The sequence below is a fragment of the Sorex fumeus genome, unplaced genomic scaffold (assembly GCF_029834395.1).
Source record: "Sorex fumeus unplaced genomic scaffold, SorFum_2.1 ptg000265l, whole genome shotgun sequence".
Classification (NCBI taxonomy): Eukaryota; Metazoa; Chordata; class Mammalia; order Eulipotyphla; family Soricidae; genus Sorex; species Sorex fumeus.
In genome coordinates, this window is record NW_026606322.1 from 36,963,476 (window position 1) to 36,986,039 (window position 22,564).

General features: G+C 36.2%; 1 pseudogene; it reads left to right on the forward strand.

The window, feature by feature from the left end:
* The first annotated feature begins 220 nt into the window (after nucleotides 1–220).
* Nucleotides 221–302, forward strand: LOC130018748 (uncharacterized; annotated as a pseudogene).
* The last annotated feature ends 22,262 nt before the right edge of the window (nucleotides 303–22,564 follow it).

Here is a 22,564-nt window from a genome sequence, read left to right on the forward strand (position 1 = left end):
ATAAAGGTAAAAGGTAAAGTAAAGGCCCTCCCGTTGATCGTCGATTTGCTCGAGCGGGCCCAGTAACGTCTGCATTGGAGACTTTGTTGTTACTGTGTCTGGCATATCGAATACTCTCGGTAGCTTGCCGGGCTCTCCGAGAGGGGCAGAGGAATCGAACTCGGGTCGGCCATGTTGGCCGCTTGTTAGGCGAACGCCCTACCCGCTGTGCTATCGCCCCAGCCCTTCTCGGCCTTTTGGCTAAGATCAAGTGTAGTATATAAATATATTTATTTAAAATCATGTAACAGTTTAAACTCCTTTTGGATTAATAAAATATGTTGACATCTACAGTTTTTCAATTTATAATGAATTTTTTGTACTCCTTGGTTATCAAAATTTAGCATCCCTTTATGTTATATGTACTTTTTTTAACCTTTATTCTAATGCTAACATAGAAATGAAAGAAAAATGATAGCATTACAGTTTTTTTCTCAATCTGCAGAGAAATCTTGAGTGGAAGTTAGAAGGCAATGATAAGAAATCTACATGAAAACTTCAATTACAACCCCTATAGGGAATCCATAAACCCATAGTAAATAAAGAACTCTATGTTACTGAGGGATTATATTTCTGGAGGTGATTCAAATTTAGTAACACAGTTCTTACTGAAAAGAGACAAAAGCTCTACAACCAGTCATCAACAGTATACATACTTCTTATCCCTGCCGTTGTACTAGTTTCAACTGGATTGGACTCCTCCAATGTAAACACGAGGCTACAGCCTCTGGTTATAATTCCCATGTCTATTTTTGCCCTGCTTTGAAGTGTCTATGTTTAGTATTCTTATTCAATCTATTTTTAATAAATTAGTTCTATAAATCTATAAATGGGGAAATAAATTTTTAAATTAATATGACCAACTAAATCTTTAACTTAAAAATATGGCAGAAAGAAAATATGAATTGATTCCTAATAGTAAATGACATAACAATAATTAATAAAAGGTAGTGAGGTAAAGGCCCTCCCGTTGATCGTCGATTTGCTCGAGCGGGCCCAGTAACGTCTCCATTGGAGACTTTGTTGTTACTGTATCTGGCATATCGAATACTCTCGGTAGCTTGCCGGGCTCTCCGAGAGGGGCGGAGGAATCGAACTCGGGTCGGCCATGTTGGCCGCTTGTAAGGCGAACGCCCTACCCGCTGTGCTATCGCTCCAGCCCAATTAATAAAAGTTCTCTATAAAGTAGCAGATAAGCATCATGATATTTGCAAAAGACCTGGAAAGAATTATAATATATTATCCTTTAGCTTATGTCATATAAATCATTTTTAAAATGTCATTTTCACTAAAAATTTACTTGAATTTAATAATGTTTGTGGATATTTTCTATATTGAATGAATCATAGTTGTGTAGATGCATGGCTAGACCATGAACCTCTACTTAAAATTAATCCAGTCTTGTTATCCTTTAATGTTCAAATCTCCTCCACTTGCAAATATATATATATGTATATATATCAGTTATTTGTTACAAGTAAATAAATTTTTAGTGATAATAATTTTATTGTTTTATTTCTAAACAATGGGCCGGAGCAATAGCACAGCGGTAGGGCGTTTGCCTTGCACACAGTCAGCCTGGCAGAGCCAGGTTCGATTCCTCCGCCCCTCTTGGAGAGCCTGGCAAGCTACTGAGAGTATTCAATATGCCAAACACAGTAACAAGAAGTCTCAAAATGGAGATGTTACTGGGCCCGCTCGAGCAAAATCGATGAATAACAGGAGGACAGTGTTTCTAAACAATATTAATGATTAGGCTTTTTTCCATTAGGTATATTGTAAACTTATAAATTTTCCCTTACTGTTTAAAATTAGAAAATGAAAATAATAAGAATTATAAGTTGGAGAGATAGTACAGGGCTTATTGTGCTTGCTTTGCATGTAGGATGGAGTTGGTTTGCTTACTGGCAAACAAGCAATAAAGTTTCCTGAGTGTTTCCAGGACTCTGAGCATAAAGACCAGAATAAGATGGGAGCACGCCAAGGTGTCACCAAAGAGAAGAATTACAAAATTAATAAGGTTTTATAATTTGATGGATGTATGTTAGAAAATAAAAGAACAACAAAATGGCCAAGTCAAAAATGACTAATTTAAATAAAATTGCAGTACTTATAATGAATGACAAGAAGGAATATTATCAACTGCCATGGAAATAATTCATGCTACCAATACTTATTCGTATTATTATTTATTTAAGTTGCAAAGTTGATGTAGTTCTACTTGATTCTATCATCTCAGATACTTCCTCCTCATTCACTACAGAAGCCAGTTATACGATATTCATACACTGAGTCAATGCCTGTCAATGCAAGGAAGAAATTAGGAGAAAGAGTTATGGCTCTTAAAACTTTCAACCAAGGACCCATATTACTTCTATTCACACTGTTATATCAAAGTCATAGTGGTAGGACAAAAATAGGAGAGAAGAAAAATTCTACTGTGTCAAGTAGGAAAAAAATGTATCTAGAATGTCTATGGTTTAATATCTATGATTACAAAAATATATCACAAATTCAGTGGCAGTGGTTATAGTTCTTGTCTTGTATGCAACTGACCTGCGATAAAACCCTGGTACCCTGTATCATCCCTGAACTTGCCAGGAGTGATCCCTGAACACAAAGTCAGTAGTAAGTCCAGAGCGCAGCTGAGTGGGGCACAAAAATATTTTAGATATGGCAACATGCTTATGATGGAAATGAAGTTTAATTGTATACAAAATACTTTGTGTGAAACTAAAACCTGCTGCAAATTACAAACCTAATTCAAAAATAGCTTGCCTATTCACTTGAATTTTTATGGTTGTTTTGTACTTCAAGGGCAGATGTGAATGGTTGGAAGGAGACCTTCAGGTCTCTAAATCCTACAATATTTATTTCTTTTCACACACACAACATTATGTGATCAACCTCCGATTGTTAAAGTTTCTGCATATAAATACAAAATCTCATGACATGACCCAGCCCTATTTTATTTCTTGTAGTATGGTAATAATTTGCAGATGTAATCAATTGTCCAGACTATTTGTTTGGACAAATTCAGGTGGAATATCATGCGAGTTTTTTACTGAACTTCAGCATTAATTGATTATAAAAGAGTAGTCATGCACACGTATTAAAGTAGAGTTACAGAGAAGTCTAAATTGATACATAAGAGCATTTCACTGTTGGCTAAAACAACTGAAGGCTGACGGGAGTGTTTCCAATGAGGGAGTTGGGGAGCATCATTTGCTGATCAATGGAAGTTTGGGTTAACATTTCTTGACTTGTGTTTTGCATAATTTAGGTTACTAGATCAAGCAGACACTGACTGAGTTGATAAGGTGCACCCAGGGCACTTGTGGAGGAAAAATAGGCTGGCAAAGCAGAATGATATTATCAGGGCTAAAATCAGATGCTCTGGGAAATAATTAATCTCCTTGAAGTTGAGCCAGCTCCAAGGTTGGTCCTTCAGTGATGAGGTGTCTTTACTTTCCCCGAAAACAACACTAACTTCATTCATTCAAAAACATTCTGAAAAGGCAGAATGTTTATGACACTAATAGTCCATCTTTAACAAAATTAAAAGGGAGATGTGGGAAATCATCCCCTTAAAAAAAAAAAAGGTCCAGATAGTGGCCTTAGATGAAAAAAAAAAATAGCTTAGTTTAGATAATGAGGTCTACAAATGAGTACCCAGGTAGGAAACATCCTGTTAGTACTGAATAGGAGGAGAACTTCACCTTTGACTGTGACATTAATGCTGTAGATGAAAGGTGCTTGCAGATTGTTTATCACTCAAGAGCCATATTATTTAAATATCCCAGTCTTTCCTTTTTTTGTTCTTTTTTCTTTTTTTCTTTTTTTTTGGGGGGGGGGGGTGTAGACTGGAGCGATAGCACAGTGGGTAGGACATTTGCCTTGCACATGGTCGGCTGACCCGACTCAGGTTCGATTCCTCTGTTCCTTGTGGGGAGCCAGGCAAGCTACTGAGAGTATCCAACCCTCAAGGCAGAGCCTGGGAAGCTCCCTGTGGCGTATTCGATATGCCAAAAACAGTAACAACAAGACTCATAATGGAGACACTACTAGTGCCCACTCAAGCAAGCAAATCAATGAACTGGAGGACAGTGCTTTTTTTTTTAATTGAAAGGTTCTTAATGGACCTGTTTCCAAACAATGACTTCAGCAGGAGGTGGAGTCTGGGAGCCATGGTGGGGACGCAGAAATTTTATTAAATAGAAAGCTAACCTCCCCCTTTGATGGATCCTATAAACCAGTTTGTCAAGGGGTTGGGGGAGGGGGGTGCCTGGCACAACTGGTGGTAGCAGCTAAGGTGACTAGGAGACATGATATTTGGTGATTTTTGGTCACATTAATGCTGGTAAATCACAGTAACTTTGTATATTAAAGGCATTAATACTAACCTTTTTATAATCATATTGATATAGGCAGATAGACAGGAGGCCTTTACCCAAGGCAATGGTAAAAGTCAACCTTGCAGAAAACAGGAAAAAAAGAAAAAAAGCAGGAAGGAAGGCCTGATAAGACCCTCACCTGGTGCCAGCAACAGACCCAAAGAAGCTCCTGCAGGAACAAAAGAAGAGATGAATTTCAAAGAAGGGCATCAAGGGCATCACCATTCACAACTCTACAGGTAACCTCCTTGGCAATGGACTTTGACCTAGGTAGAAGTCCCATGTGGGGGCAGGTTGGAGAAACCCTATACATGTCACCTTGAACAAAGGAAGGGCACATATATGCTGCCTGAGCCCATGTGCTGCTTGTACCCATGTGGCCGAGCATATGTGCTGTCTGAGAACATGTGTCTCCTGCATATCCACACTTGAGATCTGTACTTTTGTGCTTTCATGTCTAATGTTGGGGTGTGTCTAAGTGCTCTTTCTGTGAATAGTAAAGAAGATTTTGAAACATTCAGGTGTTATCACTTTTAGTAGAGATGACCACACAAAATATACTTCCAAGGAAGGTGTAATGTACTGGTTCTTTCTGTTTTGTTTTTTTTTTTATAACTTTTATTAGTGAAACACCATGAGGTACAGTTGTGCACTTACAAATTTTTGTGCTTGGGTTTCAGTTATACAATTATCAAGTGCCCATCTCTTTACCAGTGCCCATTTTCCAACACCACGGCTCCCAGTATCCCTCCCACCCCCAAACCCCCCCATCCCACCCTGCCTCTGTGGCACGGCATTCCCTTTTGTTCTCTCTCTCCTTTTGGGTGTTGTGGTTTGCAAAAGAGACATTGAGTGGCAATAATGTTTGGTCTATAGTCTACTTTCAGCATGCTTCTCCCATCCTGAGAAGATTCTCCCAACATCCTTTATTTGGTGCTCCCTTCTCTATCTGAGCTCCTTTTCCCCCTAGCATGTGTGTCTGGCCTCCAAGCCATGGAGCAAAATTCTTGCTACTAATCTCGGCCACTCTTGGGTGTTAGTCTCCCATTTTGCTTTTCCTTCTAACTGAAAGGACTTCACATGTGGCCTCCACACATTTTCTCAACTTCAAACTTGTCTTGACATATACTGAATCTGTCTAGATTTATAAATATGTGATACTGAGAGTGTTTTCTCCAATATTAGTCTCAAGCTACTAACTTCCACTGCTGTTCCAACACATACACACTCATACAATTTCCACCAAAATTAAGTATATCTACTCATTGTTTGCTTCAAGCAGGTATCTTAGCAACCAAATTATATCCAACTTTCAAATATCTACTCTCATTCAGCAACTAATTTTGTACTAAGACTAATATATTATGGGTATTTAATAAATACATTTTACTGTTTTGATGAAAATATAATGTTTTTGACATAAAATTTTTAGGTATACAATATTATAAATAAATACCTACATCTGCTCCAGTATGTTTCTTATTAAATATCTAGTTTCCATCTTTCATTGTATAATTGATTCCTTTATCTGTTTAATCCCTTTCTTGCTACCTTCACATTTTATGCTCCCTTTTACCATATAACTGATTCCTTTATGGGTTTACTCCCCTTCCTGCTAACTACTATGATGTCCTTATGGTGTAAGAGTATTTGTGTTTTGTATTGTTTATTCATAAGTTTTGTTTCTTTAAAAAAATATCATAAGCATTTTTTTTCTCATCAGAACAAAATATTGAAATTACACCTACTTTATTTTTCTTTTAAGTTGTGGATCCCTTGACTTCCAATACCTGTCACTGTAAATTCAAATATTCTAGTGCCCGAAACATGTGAAAGATATTGACAAAGAACAGGAGATTGCTAAAGCTAAAACTGCAAAGCATCTGTTATTGTTCTCTAGCTATTTAACAAATAAAAAGGAAGGATGTCTCATTTGCTTAATATAGTCTTTAAATTTTTTCAGTCAGTAATTATGGACATATTCAAAAATTATGAACACTTTAGGTACTTTAGTTGTAGTGGTAGAAAGCAACATAGACAATTGTGATCAAGTATAAAATAAAGTATTTTTTTTCTAAATTTCCAATTGAAAATTCATTTTATGTCAAAGACTATGGTATTATTTTTATTCTGTGCTTCCTTTTGAATCTTAAACTTATCCTTTAATTATCAACAAAATTTCTTGTCTTTGTCTGTTGCAACATAGGAATGAAATAAAACTTAAAGAATATCATGTTTTACTATAATTACCAGTGATGAAACTCTTTAGATTAAATGATATAAACATACTTAAATGTATATATATATATATATATATATATATAATTTAGTCAGTTTTATTTCAGTTTATATATGCCATGCGCTGAAGCGATAGCATAACGGGTAGGGTGTTTGCCTTGCACGCAGCCAACATGGCTAACCCGAGTTCGATTCCTACGCCCCTCTCGAAGTGCCCAGCAAGCTACCAAGATTATCTCGCCCACATGGCATAGCCTGGCAAGCTACCCGTGACATATTCAATAGGCAAAGCATGGTAACAACGAGTCTCACGATGGAGACATTACTGGGCCTGCTCAAGCAAATCTATGAACAACGGGAGGACTGTGACAGTGGATATATGCCATATTCTTTCAAGTGTATATAATTTAATTTTTCTACATTGGAAAAATAACTATCGGTGACAATAATTATTGTACTATGGAAAACTTAGCACAAGGTAAGAATGAATAAACTATACACTTTTTTATTCAGGAATTTATAATCCAGTTAAAAAGATATTACAGAAATAAAGATAGCAAGACATTTATTTACACTATGTAGACATAGGAATATGTCTACAAATATAGGCATACACATATATTTATTTTTTTAATAACAAAGATGAGTGATGTGAATGTTGGTGGAAAGTATTTTAAGTCTTATAGGAGTTTCTTTCATCAAATTATTTTTTAATTAAATAAGCACAAGAAACTCAAGCTTTTGGCATTTCACTTCTACCAAAGTAATTTTTTTAAGTGAAGAACATTCTTTATACACTGCTGGCCAAAGAACCAACCTTAACTAAAGTAGTTAGCTAGACATTTCTAGACATGACAGCATGCTTAGAAAACAGAAAATAGAAAGTGACTTTCTTCTGAAGAGAAATCATAAGAGTAGAGGATGGGCTGGAGTGATAATAGAGTGGAGAGGTATTTGCCTTGCACACAGCCCACCTGAGTTCCTTTCTAGGCATCCCATATAGTCCCGAAGCATGGCCAGGAGTAACTCCTGAGTGCAGAGCCAAGAGGAACTCCTGAGATCACCAGGTGTGACCAAAATAAAATTTAAAAAAAGAGTAGAGGTTGGACAAAGGCTCATGGGCTAAGTCACCAACATGTGCCACTATGAACCCATATTGGGAGAAGCCATCTTCAAAGACATGTTATTTGGAACCTTGTTTCCCTTCCAGAGTTAACTGGAGAGCAGTGTGGATTGAGATGGCAAACTAGAAAAAAACCGAAGCAACAATAATTTAAGCAAAGAGTTGTATGATCGTAAATCACCTACCTATGTTTAAAGTTGCTTGTCATTATTTATCTCTCTCCTATTTTTTCATCCCTTTCTCATCAAAGTCTATTAAGCTTGAATAGAGATAAATATAAGAAAACTGCAACTTTCATCTATAAATAAATCATGCTGTGAAGAACACAATTTTGTTTTCATTTATTTCCTTTAATTTATTAAATATGGATAAAAATAGTCTATCACTCCTGGAACAGTGAGATGGAACAGTGGGTGAGTTTTCCTTGCATGCAGCAGTTTTCCTTGCATGCAGCTGAACTGATTCTAGATGCATATGTTTCCCTGAGCATCATAATGGGTGAATTCCTTAGCACAGAACCAGGTTCAAGTCCTGAGCACTTCCAGTTGTGGCCTCCAAACAAAATAAGAAATACTATATTCTAATTTGAACCTATGTACAAAAGGTCCTGGGTCTTTGTGTTCACTTTTTTTATTAGGCAGTAATCAAAAATGGATATCTATTATTTTGATGCTTTAGCATCAAAAATACCAAAGGTCTTCAGCTACTGGGGCTTTGCTCGGGGCGGGAAGGGAAACTCCAAGGGGCCCTGGTGAGGACAGCCAGGTGGGGGCAGAAGAATCTGCATTGTTCTCTTCTGGGAGTTTGGCTTTATAGTCTCTGGGTTTTGACCGATGATGGGATTACATGGCACCAGGGGCAGTTGGTGGGTGTAGTCTCTAGCTGAAGACCTCCAATACCCAGCCACAGCCACGTTCAAGACCACTCTACACATGCTTGGACAAGCCTCATGCATGAAGGAACCTACAGAGGAACCTAGAAATGCAGGACCTGGTGCTGAGATCTCCAATCCTGCTCCGATTGGGACTCGACCTCCTCCACCCAGATCCCCCATCTTCCAGTAGGTAGAGTGGCTACACCCACCAACTGCTCCCAGCGCCATGTAAACCCATCACCGACCAAGATCCAGAGAGTATAAAACCAAGCTCCCAGAAGCACAGGGCCACATTTGCAGCGATAGACCTCTTTATGTCTAATTTTGACTCTCGGAGAACCTGGCAGGCTACCAAGAGTATCCTGCTTGCATGGCAGAGTCTGGCAAGCGCCCAGTGGTGTATTTGATATGCCAAGTAACAATGATGAGTCTCATTCCTCTGACCCTAGTCTCCAATGTGGCGCTTGCTAAAATCTCAGGGCTAGGACAAATGGAGATATTACTGGTACCTGCTTGAGAAAATCAATGAACAATGGGATGACAGTGATACAGTGAGCGTCAAAAATGAAGTACTTATTTGGTAGTTGAGATAGCATATTTGTTAGACGAATCAGCAATAAAAGAATTCTGGGAAAAAGTTTAACAAAGAATGGCTACTGATTTTGCAGAAATTTTAAGCATTTCCTTTTCTAGCAAAAGACACACAACCCACAAGACTAGATATGGATCCATGATTAAGAAATTTTAACTGGATAGTAGTTCGAGAGATACTACAGTGAGTAGGGCACTTGCTTGTATGATACCTACCTGGGTTCGCAGAGCACCCTCAGAAATAATCCCTGAGTGTAGAGCCAGGAGTTACCCCTGAGCAATTCCAGGTGTGACCTCAAGACAAACTTTAACTGAACCTTGACTAAAGAATCTTCAGGATAAAAACTTAACTAAATGAGGAGGAATTTTATGGGTGTCTAAAAATCAAATAGTAAGGGTGACTAAAACAGTCACTTGAAGCCAAGGAGGGTCAGGAATGTGTGAAGAAGCCATGGAATGAGGTTAATATTTCAACTAGGGAAGGAAGGAGAAAGAAGTCAAGGAGAAGAACAGATTCACTGGCCATTGCTCAAGGGTTACTTCTAATTCAAACCTCAGGAATCAGTAACTGGAAAGTTTAGACAGAACTACCATCTACAACATATATGGCAAGCAACCCAAAAGCTTATTGTCTCTCCAACTCATGATTTGACTTTCAAAAAAAAATGTAACCATAGCCTGCATTTAAGATATCAATGAACATATTAATATCAATGTTATGATATTGTTTGAAGTTGAGACTATACAACTACAATTTGAGGCTTAGAGAAATAGCATAGCTTTGTAAGATTTGCTTTGCATGCAACTAACCCTGGTTCAATACTGACACCCTATATGGATCCCCCAACCCCACCCACTGAGTGATTCCTCAGTGTATTTTCAGGACTGGGTTTTGCCCAAAACAAATGAAAAATACTCTTTGAAAGCTTAGTACTTTTCAAATTCTAAAAAAAAAGTCCATATCTTATATATCATATTTGGATACTATTAAGAAAGAACATAAAGAACAAGATCATAATAATTAAATAAAAGAATATTGTATATTGACAAAATAATTTATAATTCTACATCTGTATTGTATCATTTGTCATTACATAAAAATGTTACATATTGTTTTAGTTCACATGTATTGCATTACATTTATATTAAAAGATCATGCAGTATGAAAGATGATAATGTCATATAATATTTAATTTAACAACAGCATCAGTCTGGCCTTGAAATGACATTATATTTTTAAAAGTAAGTATTATCTTTCTTAAATAGCCGATTATCTTCTAAGATCATGCTTTAGGTATTACTTTTCTACGGGGAGATTTATAAAGATGCTTTAGCCTAAAGTATATTTATCATGCTTTTCCATTTCTAAATTAGATTCAATAATTCATCCTTTTGAATATTTTATAGCTATCATTATTTGGTATGTATAATGTAATTTTACTTACCAGAAGCAGAAAATCTAAGGTATGTGCTGTTTGTGTATAAATCAAATTGTAGCATACTTTTTATAAAAACTACATTAAAATGAAATAACTTCCCACAATAAGCCTGAAATATATACATATATATATTCATATAGCAAAGTACACTGAAAATGAAAATTCTTTGGCAAAATCAAAGTAGTGAGGTGGTGATGAATGAAATTTGGCATTTACAGTAATTTTTATCATATTGGAACAACTATGTATAAAAACATGAAGAAAGTCATATTTCAATTAACTTAAAATTGTAACTTAAAATTCTAAAGACATAAATTTATCTGCTTTTTATAATTTAATGATATCATACTAGTGACTCGATATATACTAGTTGTATATCTAGCAGAGCCCCGGCAGCCAAAGACCTCCGGAACCAGCCACAACAATGCTGAGAACACTCTCCACATGCATGAAGGTACCGGCAGAGGAACAAAGGCATGCGGATCCTGGGGCTGAGATCTTCAAGCCTGCTCGGATCGTGGCTGAGCATCCTCCACCCAGATCCTCCATCATCCAGTAGGCAGGGATCATACGCACCAACTGCCCCTGGAGTGGTGTAATCCCATCAACGGTCAAGACCCAGAGACTATAAAACCAAGCTCCCGGAAGCGTGCGGCCACATTCGCAGCCATGCGACATCTTATTATCTCATTCTTACTTTGGACAACTTGGCAGGCTACCGAATGTAACCTGCCCACACGGCAGAGTCTGGCAAACTCCCCGTTGGTGTACCCAATATGCCAAATACCAGTAACAATGATGGCTCTCATTCTCCTAACCCTGAAAGAGCCTTGAATATGGCACTTTTTAAAAGCTTAGGGCTAGGACAAAGGAGACATTACTGGTACCTGCTCGAGGCAATTGACAAACAACAGGATGATCGTGATCATGATCGTGACTGTTAAAGCGACCGTTAATGTTTTAAAAGATTCTTTACTAACTCAGTACTTTGTGAAAACATATACATTTGGAGGTTTAGAATTATACATTCATCAATTTTAAATTCCCAGAGACAATAAGAATTATAAAACATTTTTAATACATGCATTATTAGAACATAGACATAGCAGGAAGTTTACATTATTATATTAGATATTGACATGAGGTGAAGTAAATGTTCCTTATCTATACAAGAATGTTGTATTATAAAAGATAAAACAGAAAATATGTAAAACACCACAACCTCTCTACATTATATAATGGTAAGGAGCATTTTAACTTCAATTTTATATCTATCATCAACAAAGATATCTAAGTATAAATGTAATATCAATATAAATGAGATAAAATTGAGTTCTAAGATACTATAATTCTTCTCTTCATACATCCTTTACCCAAGTTACTAATAAAATAAGAACAAATTAAATTTAAATTACCAGTTGGGAAATCTGAAATTCTATAGTGGCAGGAGAGAGGGACGGGGGAGATAATTAGATGAGTTAGAATTACAGCATATAATGAGTGTCAGTTAAGCATCACAAGAAAATTGTATTTAACAGAGATGTTTTACTAGCAAGAAAACAATTGGTCCAGACTACAGTGCAATCTTCAAAAAGAAGATGTTAGAGTTCTATTTGTATACCAGTAGTTTTAGGGTTAAAAAGAAATTTATACATACTTAGTAGACTTTTTAATGTTTTTTTAGTTTAGAAATGTCATACAAATCATCAATGCAATGGACATCACAGCATACCTTTAAAGAAGACAGCAGAGAAACTTGTTAAGGGTAGGATTATAATCAAATAATAAGCAAAGTGACTGTAGGTGAAAGAGAGTGCCCTTTATCATGTCTACTGTTTAGTGTTGTCCAGAAAACACCCTGGAACTCTGTATCACACAACATATTTAGAAGACTGATATGCTCTAATCAAAGCCTAAAAATTAAGAATGTAGCTGCTGCTAAGGAGAAATTATCTCAATTTCTAACTAGCTTAAAGACAGTCTTTTTTTCTTCACTATCAGAATCTTACATTTAAAAAATATTTTATTTGTATGAAGTTATTAACTATAATTTATTACATTCAATGTTCCAACAACAGTCCTACCACCATTATACCCTCCCACCACCATACTTCAAAATATTCCACCCTGATCCACCAGATTTGCCCCCAAAGTAGAACATAATAATTTATTTTGTATTACTTGTTATGAATAATCCACTAAAAGTGGTGTAAAATGTTTCCTTAGAGGAAAGTGAGTTAAGATTGTTGTATCACCCTGGAGTCATTAAGACCTTGGTTAGAGTAGGAGATGTAACATTTTTAAATAGATTTAGGTAGAATTAAAATTTCAACTGAATGGTGACTTGGGACCTGGAGGTATCTTTGCAGTGTGTTGTTCTCATCCTCTTCTGAGGTTTTTTTGTGAGTATCTGGATAATGGACCTTAATGAAATTAAATGGAGTCAGTTCATGGGCATGACTGCCAGCTACCCTACCCCAGTGTCATCTCTGCAACGTGTTCGAGAATCTTACATTTTTTAAGGAAAGAGAAGGTACACAGAATTGTCAAAAAATCATTTGATTAGAGTAATAAATGTGTGGTTCCTAGCATCTGATTATACTGTTTGGAAAAAATATATTTACCATGCTGGGAGTTAGTATAACAATTTCATTGTGACCTCAATATCAGACCTGAATCTAAAAAGGACATGGAGGAAAATGTAAGCAGAACCCTCCATGACACTGAAACTAGAAGCATCTTTAAGGATAAAACACCACTGAACAAGCAAGTTGAAACAAACATAAACAAATGGGACTCCGTTAAACTAACAAACTTATGCTGCTCAAAAGAAACAGTGACCAAAATACAGAGAGAGCCCACAGAATGGGAAAGAATATTTACCCAATACCCATCTTAGGGGTTAATATCCAGGATATACAAGACACTAGTAGAATTGTACAAAAACAAAACAAAACAAAGCAAAACAAACAAAAAAAAAACCCTCAAGTTCCATCAAAAATGGGGAGAAGAAATGAACAGAAACTTTCTCAAAAAAGAAATACAAATGGCCAAATGGCACATGAAAAAAATGCTCTATATCATTAATCATCAGACAGATGCAAATCAAAACAACAATGAGATATCATGTCATACCACAGAGACTGGCATATATCAAGAACAAGAACAACCAGTGCTGGCGTGGATGTGGGGAGAAAGGGACTCTCTGTTCCAGCCTTTTTTGGAAAACTATATGGACATTTCTTCAAAAGCTACAAATTGAGCTTCCCTATGACCCTGCAATACCACTTCTGGGAATATATCCCGAGGGTGCAGAAAAGCACAGTAGAAATGACATCTGCACCTGTTTCTTTATTGCCCCACTGTCCACAATAGACAGAATCTAGAGACACCTCGAGAGGCAGAGAACAGATGACAGGTTAAAGAAATGTTGGTACATCTACACAATAGAATAATATGCAGCTGTTAGGAAGGATGAAGACATGTAATTTGCTTTTAAGTGGATAGTCATCGAAAGTATCATGCTAAGTGAAATGAGTCAGGAAGTGGGGGGCAGGAATAGAAGGACTACACTCATTTGTGGAATAAAAAATAACATGAGACTTATTCTGAGGACAGTAGACACAGGATCAGGAAGATTGCTGCATGGTTGGAAGTCGGCCTCATGGAGCTGGGGGAGAAGGCAGCTTGAATGGAGAACGGATCACTACGACAATGATGGTTGGAGGGATCGTTTGAGATGGTAGAGGAGTGCTGAAAGTTGATAAAGGACGAAACATGATAGCCCCTCATCTATATTACAAACCATAATGCCCAAAAGTAGAGAGAGTATGGGAGAAATTGTCTGCCATAGAGCCGGGGAAGGATTAGGAAGGTGGAGTACTAGATACATTTGTGGTGGAAAATATGCATTGATGGAAGGATAGGTGTTCGATCATTGTATGACCGAAACACAAACATGAAAACTTTAAAACTGTATCTCACTGTGACTCAATAAAAAAGAAAAATAAAAAAAATTCATTGCTCATTATTTTTATTTTCCTTATTAGTAAAATGGAAAAATAATTTTAGTAACAAGAGAATATAAGATCTACTGTCATTAAAAAATGAATATTCTACTGAGAGAACATTAAATAGTAGAGGGTGAGGTAATAAGATATTTTAACAATTTTGAAGTATCGAATTCCAACATTTTCAAGGCTACATTGATCCACTAACTACTAACATTTTTCAACTGACACTACATGTTTTTATGTTTTTTTAATGGTTTAGGCTAGAAAATAGAGATCTGTTATATATGTTATAATTTTATGTTTAAAATATTCCATAAATTTTATAAATTATAATTGCGTATAATTATATAACACATAATTATATTTCATTTATTGTAATTAACACCATTGTATATGTGTATTTATATATACATATATAATTGTATAATCACTGTCACTGTCCTCCCGTTGTTGATTGATTTGTTCGAGAGGGCCCAGTAACATTGTGAGACTTCTTGTTATTGTGTTTGGCATATTGAATATATCACAGGTACCTTGCCAGGCTTTGCCATGCCAGCAAAATACTCTCAGTAGCTTGCTGGGCTCTCTGAGAGGGTTGGAGGAATCGAACTCTGGTCGGCCATGTTCGCTGCATGCAAGGCAAACACCCTACCCGCTGTGCTATTGCTCCAGCACAGTTGTATAATAATAACCACAATTTATCATATTACTTAGGAAACATAAATACAGTGGTATAATAAAATCCCTAGGCCTGCTTTTCATTCTAGCTCATTTTAATATATTTTCTAACATCTTTGATATTCTACTTTTAGAACAATTTTTCTAGCTAAAACTTAATAAATTTTTTTTATTATATGTTTTTTCTTGACTTTAAAAAATGGCACTGTGTCATATAATAAAAAGTGAATGTTTGGTCTTTCTGTCTATTCCTACCTCAGAACTCTAAAATCCTTGTGATATTCTAAGATAAAAGAGAAAGACATCTTTTTTTTTCCCCTTTGACTTTTCATTGTCTATTTCTTTCATTCTGATGATTCTCCATTTTCTCACCATGTAATATTTTCCTAAAACTGTCTCTTGATTCTGTTGACACTGAAGCAGTCATGGAAATCCTAGCCAAACATAGTGTTCAGACTCAGTACATCATGATCCTCTGTGAGCTGTATTTATGGATTCACCACCAGAATCTCACTATACTACAAGGAAGTGATCAATGACGTCAAGAGAGGGGTTTGGCAAGGTGACACCATTTCACTGAAACTCTTCAGTGCCATCCTCAAGAATGCTATGCAACAAGAAGGAGTGAAGATACATGGTCGGCATCTACACTAGCTCTGCTTCACTGATGACATTGTTCTAATAACACCAAATATCAGCCAAGCAGCACAAATGCTGGCCAACTTCGACCATGAGTGTGGAAAGTTTGGAGTGCAGCCTAATCTCATAGACAATGTTCATGAGAAACAAACTAGTTTCTGATGTTCCATATGCCCTCAAAGGAATGAACATCTCCGAATGCAGCAATTATACGTACCTAGGTCGAGAACTCAACATGACAAACAACCTAGCACCTGTATTGTGCAGGAGGAAGAAAGCGGCATGGAACACCTTTAAGAGCATCAAAGAAGTGGTAAAGAGGAAGAAGAACCTCTGACTCCAGGCACATCTTTTCGACTCCACTGTTCTTCCTGCACTAACATATGCCTCAGAGAACTGGGCCCAACGAAAATAGGACAAGAATGCTATTCAGGTTTCCCAAAGAGGAATTAAAATAACTATGCTTGGAGTATCAGGGTTCACTCAAGTGAGAGAAAGAATCCAGAATTCTGATCTCCGTCAATGGTCAAGAATCAGGGATGCTGTCTCGTTTGCCAAGGCTTTGAAAGTCAGATGGGTTGGACACATAATGCTATTTAGAGATGATCGCTGGACTAGAGCCATTATTGACTGGATTCCATGAAACGTCAAAAGATCACTTGGCCACCCACCAAAATGTGGTCAGACTTCTTTGTCAAAAACCTGAACAAATGGTTTGAGGCTCTTCATGTTCCTGGAACGATCAGACACCATTGGGGTACACTAGCACGTGACAGGGATGGATAGAGACATTACTGGTGCCTGCTCAAGCAAAATGATAATCAACGGGATGACAAGTGACAAGTGAGTATCTCTTGAAGTCATCAAGTCTTGTGTTCCTTGTTTTGGGTTGATTTTGCACTACAACTAACATTGATAAACATTTTCAGCAAAGTACTGATTTTAGTCTAAGCATACCAGTGTTTAATTTGCTCCTTCTTTTGTGGCTTGCTGTCCTTTCTTTCACTGGAGACTTCAAAAAAGCTTTGCTATAGTATCATAGATATTCATTTTAAGAAAGTATTTCCAAATTAAGTAAATATCTAAAGTCAGAATAATTGAAAATATTTATTTTTTTATCACTTGAAATCAAGAGTCCTCACAAAATACAAAGTTATATAACCATATGGTTCTTTAACTAAAGTTCTTTTCAGATATAAATTTGCTTTTAATTGATGGGGGCCACTCTTAGCAGAGTCAATTCATCTGTCATAAACTGATGGTATTCAGAAGTCATTAGTATATTAGTACCTCACTCAGTGTCAACAATCTATACCAGTGTATACTTAGGGGGGTATAAAATTCTGCCTTAAAACCAGTGGATTGCATATTATAGGCATGTTCACTACCACTAAAGATATCTGGTCCAAAAAGCTTCTTTTTGGAGGAACTAAAACACACCTTTGAAACAACGAATCAGTTCCTGTTATATTAGCATAGGTGAAAGTATTGTTTTATTGCTAAAATACTAGGAGGAAATAAGGAAATGTCAAACTATAGCAATAAAATACATAAATTTGAAGGTAAAACCCTAATATGACGTAATTATGATTTTATTGCAAAATATCTATCCTGAAGGCAACTTATGAACAATTCTAAGGAATCCTCTGCATAAGTGAAAAAATTACATTTTGAATCCCTTATTGCATTTCACTATTAGATAATATTAAATCTAGGCATTATTTTATGCATAGTATCACAAATTATAATAAACATGACCGTTCTTTGCATTTATATCATGATCTTGCAATTTGTAAAACAATTTGCCATTATTTTCTTTTAAGTTTTGTAATTTCAAAAGAAGACAGATACATAACTTTTATATTTAGTTTCTTGCAAAATGAAACTGACTCAGCAAGTGTGTGCCTTACATGAGATATGGTTTTATACCAAAAAGCTGAGATTAAAACTGAATTTTCCTTATTCCGCTAGTCTTACAGTTATAAGGGGCATTTTTAATAGGACTTTAAATGTTTAGGAAGGCTAATTTAATGCATAATGAAAAGCATACACACAAACACACGCACAATCAATTTCAAAAAGTCAGACAATGGGAACTGTGTGAAGTACTTGCTTTATCTTTAAGCATAAATCCTTATTTAAGGAACTGTAAGTATTTCTGATAAGTGATATTTTAACAACACAATAGCGTTTTCTTTTCTACTGTGTTTGGCAAAGAAAGATTTAAGGACATTTAAATCTTTTCCTTAGGCATGTGGTTCTTGTAATAAAGAAATATTTTCAATATAAACAAAATATTAGTGTTTGACATTTCTTTCAGCTTTAACTAGGTCAACTGTTTCAGTAATAAAAGTTAAGAAAAAAAATGTATGTATTTTTTATTATTCCAGTCTAAGAATTGCATGTACCTGCTGAAATAAGAACCCCTGTCAATAATAATGTAGTTTCCGAGTGAGGAAAGTTTGCAAAGAGTGTTCACTGCAATTCAGTAGGAGATCTTCACAAATTACTTTCTTAAGATGTTACAGGCTCAATCCTTGGTCACAAAGTCACTGGGTGGAGACATCCAACTATGTTTTTATGTATTTATTTATTTATTTATTTATTTGCTTTTTTGGGGGTCACACCCGGCAATGCACAGGGGTTACTCCTGGCTCTGTGCTCAGGAATCACACCTGGAGGTGCTCAGGGGACCATATGAGATGCTGGCAAGGCAAATGCCCTACCCGCTGTGCTATCGCTCCTGTCCCTCCAACAATGTTTTAAAGGGATTTTCATGAACACTTATGTTTTAGGAAAAATAATTCATGCATAATTCTTAGAAATTGTGCCCCAATATAATGCAGTACAACCTTTTTCAATAAATTTAAGGATGATGAGTAGCATTGATATAACTTGAGAAACTATTAGAAATTTGTAATCTCACCAAAGACTCACCGGGTTAGAATTTTAATTTCAAGCTGCACTTAAAAGGTTTGAAATCATTGCTAAAATGATTTAAAGCTTTGCATTTATTACTAGTGAATTTTGTCATAGTTTGATCATTCTCCTGAATATATTATATAAGAAAGAATAGCACTGTCCTCCCGTTGTTCATCGATTTGCTCCAGCGGGCACCAGTAACATCTCACAACAAATTGTGAGACTTGTTGTTACTGTGTTTGGCATATCGAATACATCATGGGGAGCTTGCCAGGCTTTGCCATGCGGGCGAGATACTCTCGGTAGCTTGCTGAGCTCTCCGAGAGGGGTGGAGGAATCGAACTCGGGTCGGCCATGTTGACTGTTTGCAAGGCAAACGCCCTACCTACTGTGCTATCACTCCAGCCCCATAAGAAAGGATACATAAAGTATATCATATATACACATAAATGTTAAATACATGTTTGCATATGTAAAGTAAAGGCCCTCCCATTGATCATTGATTTCCTCGAGTGGGCCCAGTAATGTCTCCATTGGAGACTTTGTTGTTACTGTGTCTGGCATATCGAATACTCTCGGTAGCTTGCCGGGCTGTGTGTTATTAAATATTATTAAACATCTCTATATAAAACAGCTTCCTGTAGTGAACATTTTGCATTAGATCTTGCATATCATTTCACACTAAATACTTTTTAATTATGATTCTTGTTTCTTTCCAGGCATATTTTGATTGTACTACTAATTTCTTCTTTGACTCACTGGTTGTTCAATAGTGAGCTGTTTATTTTTCAGCCATTGGAGTTATTTCTCAATTTCTGTTTGTGATTAACTTTTATTTTCAGTGCATCATGATTTGAGAAAATAGTTAATGTAACTTCAGTTCTCTTGACTTTATGGAGGTATATTTTACAGTCCAGCATATAGTCTAACTTGGAGAATGTTCCAGATGAATTGGAGAAGAATATGTATTCATTCATTCATTTATTCACTAACTTAAAGTCACTATTGCCTTGCCAAGGTTTAATTTGATTGATCTCTTGAGAGGTGACATAGTGATGTTGAAGTCTCTGCAATATTCCTCAATTGGTCTTAAAAATATTTGCTCCATAACATTAAATACAATAGATACTTTATATTTTAGGGTAGCACTATCGTACTGCCCTACCATTATTCATCAATTTGCTCTAGCGGGCACCAGTAACGTCTCCATTGTGAGACTTGTTGTTATTGTTTTTGGCATATAAGATATGTAACAACTAGCTTGCTAGACTTTGCTGTGCGGGCAGAATACTCTTGGTAGCTTGCCGGGCTCTCAAAGAAGGACAGAGGGATAGAACCTGGGTTGGCAGCATGCAGGGCAAATGCCCTACCTACTGTGTTATCTCATTTTTTTTATATATATATTAGTGTTTGACACACTCAAAACAACTTCTTCCTGTAACTGCTTTCTCCTCCAACATCCACTTATAACTTTTCTTCCTTCTCACAATTGATTACTGCTCAAGTCCTTTCTCTGGAATGCTGAGTTTCATTGACTATAAATCTCTCTAAAGGCAGTAGGATATCTACTGCATGCTGAGGATTTTCAAATATGAAGTAATATGAAGTAAAATATTCGAATTCATTTATTCAATGATTCTCTGTTTGCCTTGCATGCGGCCAACAAGGCTGACACAAGTTCGATTCCTCCGCCCCTCTTCAAGAGCCCAGCAAGCAACCGAGAGTATCTCGCCCACAGGGCAAGGCTGGAAAGCTACCCGTAAGTTTTTGATATGCCAAACACAGTAACAAGTCTCACAATGTTACTGGGCCCGCTTGAGCAAGTTGATGAACAAGGGGAGAACAGTGACAGCGACAATGATTCTCTTTTTCACCAAACCTCCCCTCCTATTCTATTACAAAGACATCTAGATCACTTTTCCCAAGTCTTATTGCTCCAAATTAATATCTGTTCTAGCTTATCCAACTTTTTAAAGGTTGTGTGTCATTTTTATCTATATCTTCTTTAAATATATGAGAAGGAATATTGGAAGTCTTATCACTTCAGAAGCTTTAATCCATATTTTTGATTATTTTTGCTTAATTTTCAGTAAATTTTTATTCATATCCCTATTTCCAATTGCTCCAGATTAATCATTTTGTATTGTCACAACTCTAATCATTAGCTTTTATAAATAACTTTGGATATAGAAATCTCATTATAAATCTTTTTGCTGAAATTTAGAAATCCTTGTGACAAAGTTAACATTTCTCAATTAACTTTTAAAATTAAGGTACATTCTCTTAATTTGTTGAAAAAAATGACTTTTTACTCTTAAATTTTATCCTCTCAACCAAGTATTTTTTCAATTCACATTTAAATTTCTATTTGAAAAGTATTATACTCAGCTTGTATTTATTTATTTATTTATTTGCTTTTTGGGTCACACCTGGTGATGCTTAGGGATTACTCCTGGCAGTGCTCAGGAGAACATATGGGATGCTGCGGATCGAACCCGGGTTGGCTGTGTGCAAGGCAAAAGCACTACCCACTGTGCTATCGCTCCAGTCCCTCGGCTTGTATTTCAAGTGTATTATTGCTATGGGTCAGTGATCCTTAAATGTTGCACAGTGCTTATGGTGACACACAAAAAAAAAACTCTTTTACTCATAATCAAACAAAGTAAAAGTCTAAAGTTTAATGATCACAAAATAAAAGAATTCCAAGTAGTCATCAATCTCAGGCTCTTTTATACACCTACATTCACATATATATATATTCATAAACAGTCATATCTCAAAGTATACGTCTCCATATATACACCCTTCTGCTCACAATCCCAGCCTACCACCTGCACAACTTCCACAACCATCTATGTACATCCTCCTTTACATGTATTATATCCTGCTACACCAGCAAAATCCCTACATACTTACATCCCTACACACACACACACACACTATGTGCCTTTCTTTATACATCTTTCCACTTCTTTGTCATGACATTTCACCAACTCATAAACACACACACACAACACACACATATACACACATGCACCACCTTTTGCCCTCACATATCCCCTCATATAATCCAAAAGTCTCATATCAATATCCACATAAACACACTTCTAGACACATATACTACCCCTATAACACACAAACAAAAACACAAACATACACACACATTATTTTCTTTGGAGGCTCACTTGGCTTTCTGAAATTTCTTTAATAATAACACATCCTTAAGGAGGTTGTGAAATCTCATCCCTTCCATTCCTTTGTACGACCTTTAGTCTTCCCTTCAGTGATCTTTGCCTTAATCTAACCAATAGAGTAAAATAAAACAAAAATAATCTGATTTAAAGATTTAAATTACATGGTTAGATTTTAAATCATAATGTTTACTCTTGGGAAATCCCCCAATGATGATAGCAAATGACTACATGTTAAATCTAGATACAATAAATAAATAATCAGAATGGACACTAAAAACTGAATTGTCCTCCCTCCAACAGATAGTAAATAAATAAGACTCTTACTCCTGAGATAATTGGGATTTAAATTCCACCCAAAATTATGTGAATTTGAATATTACTCTTTTCAGTCAAATTTAAATATGACAATGATAATCATGC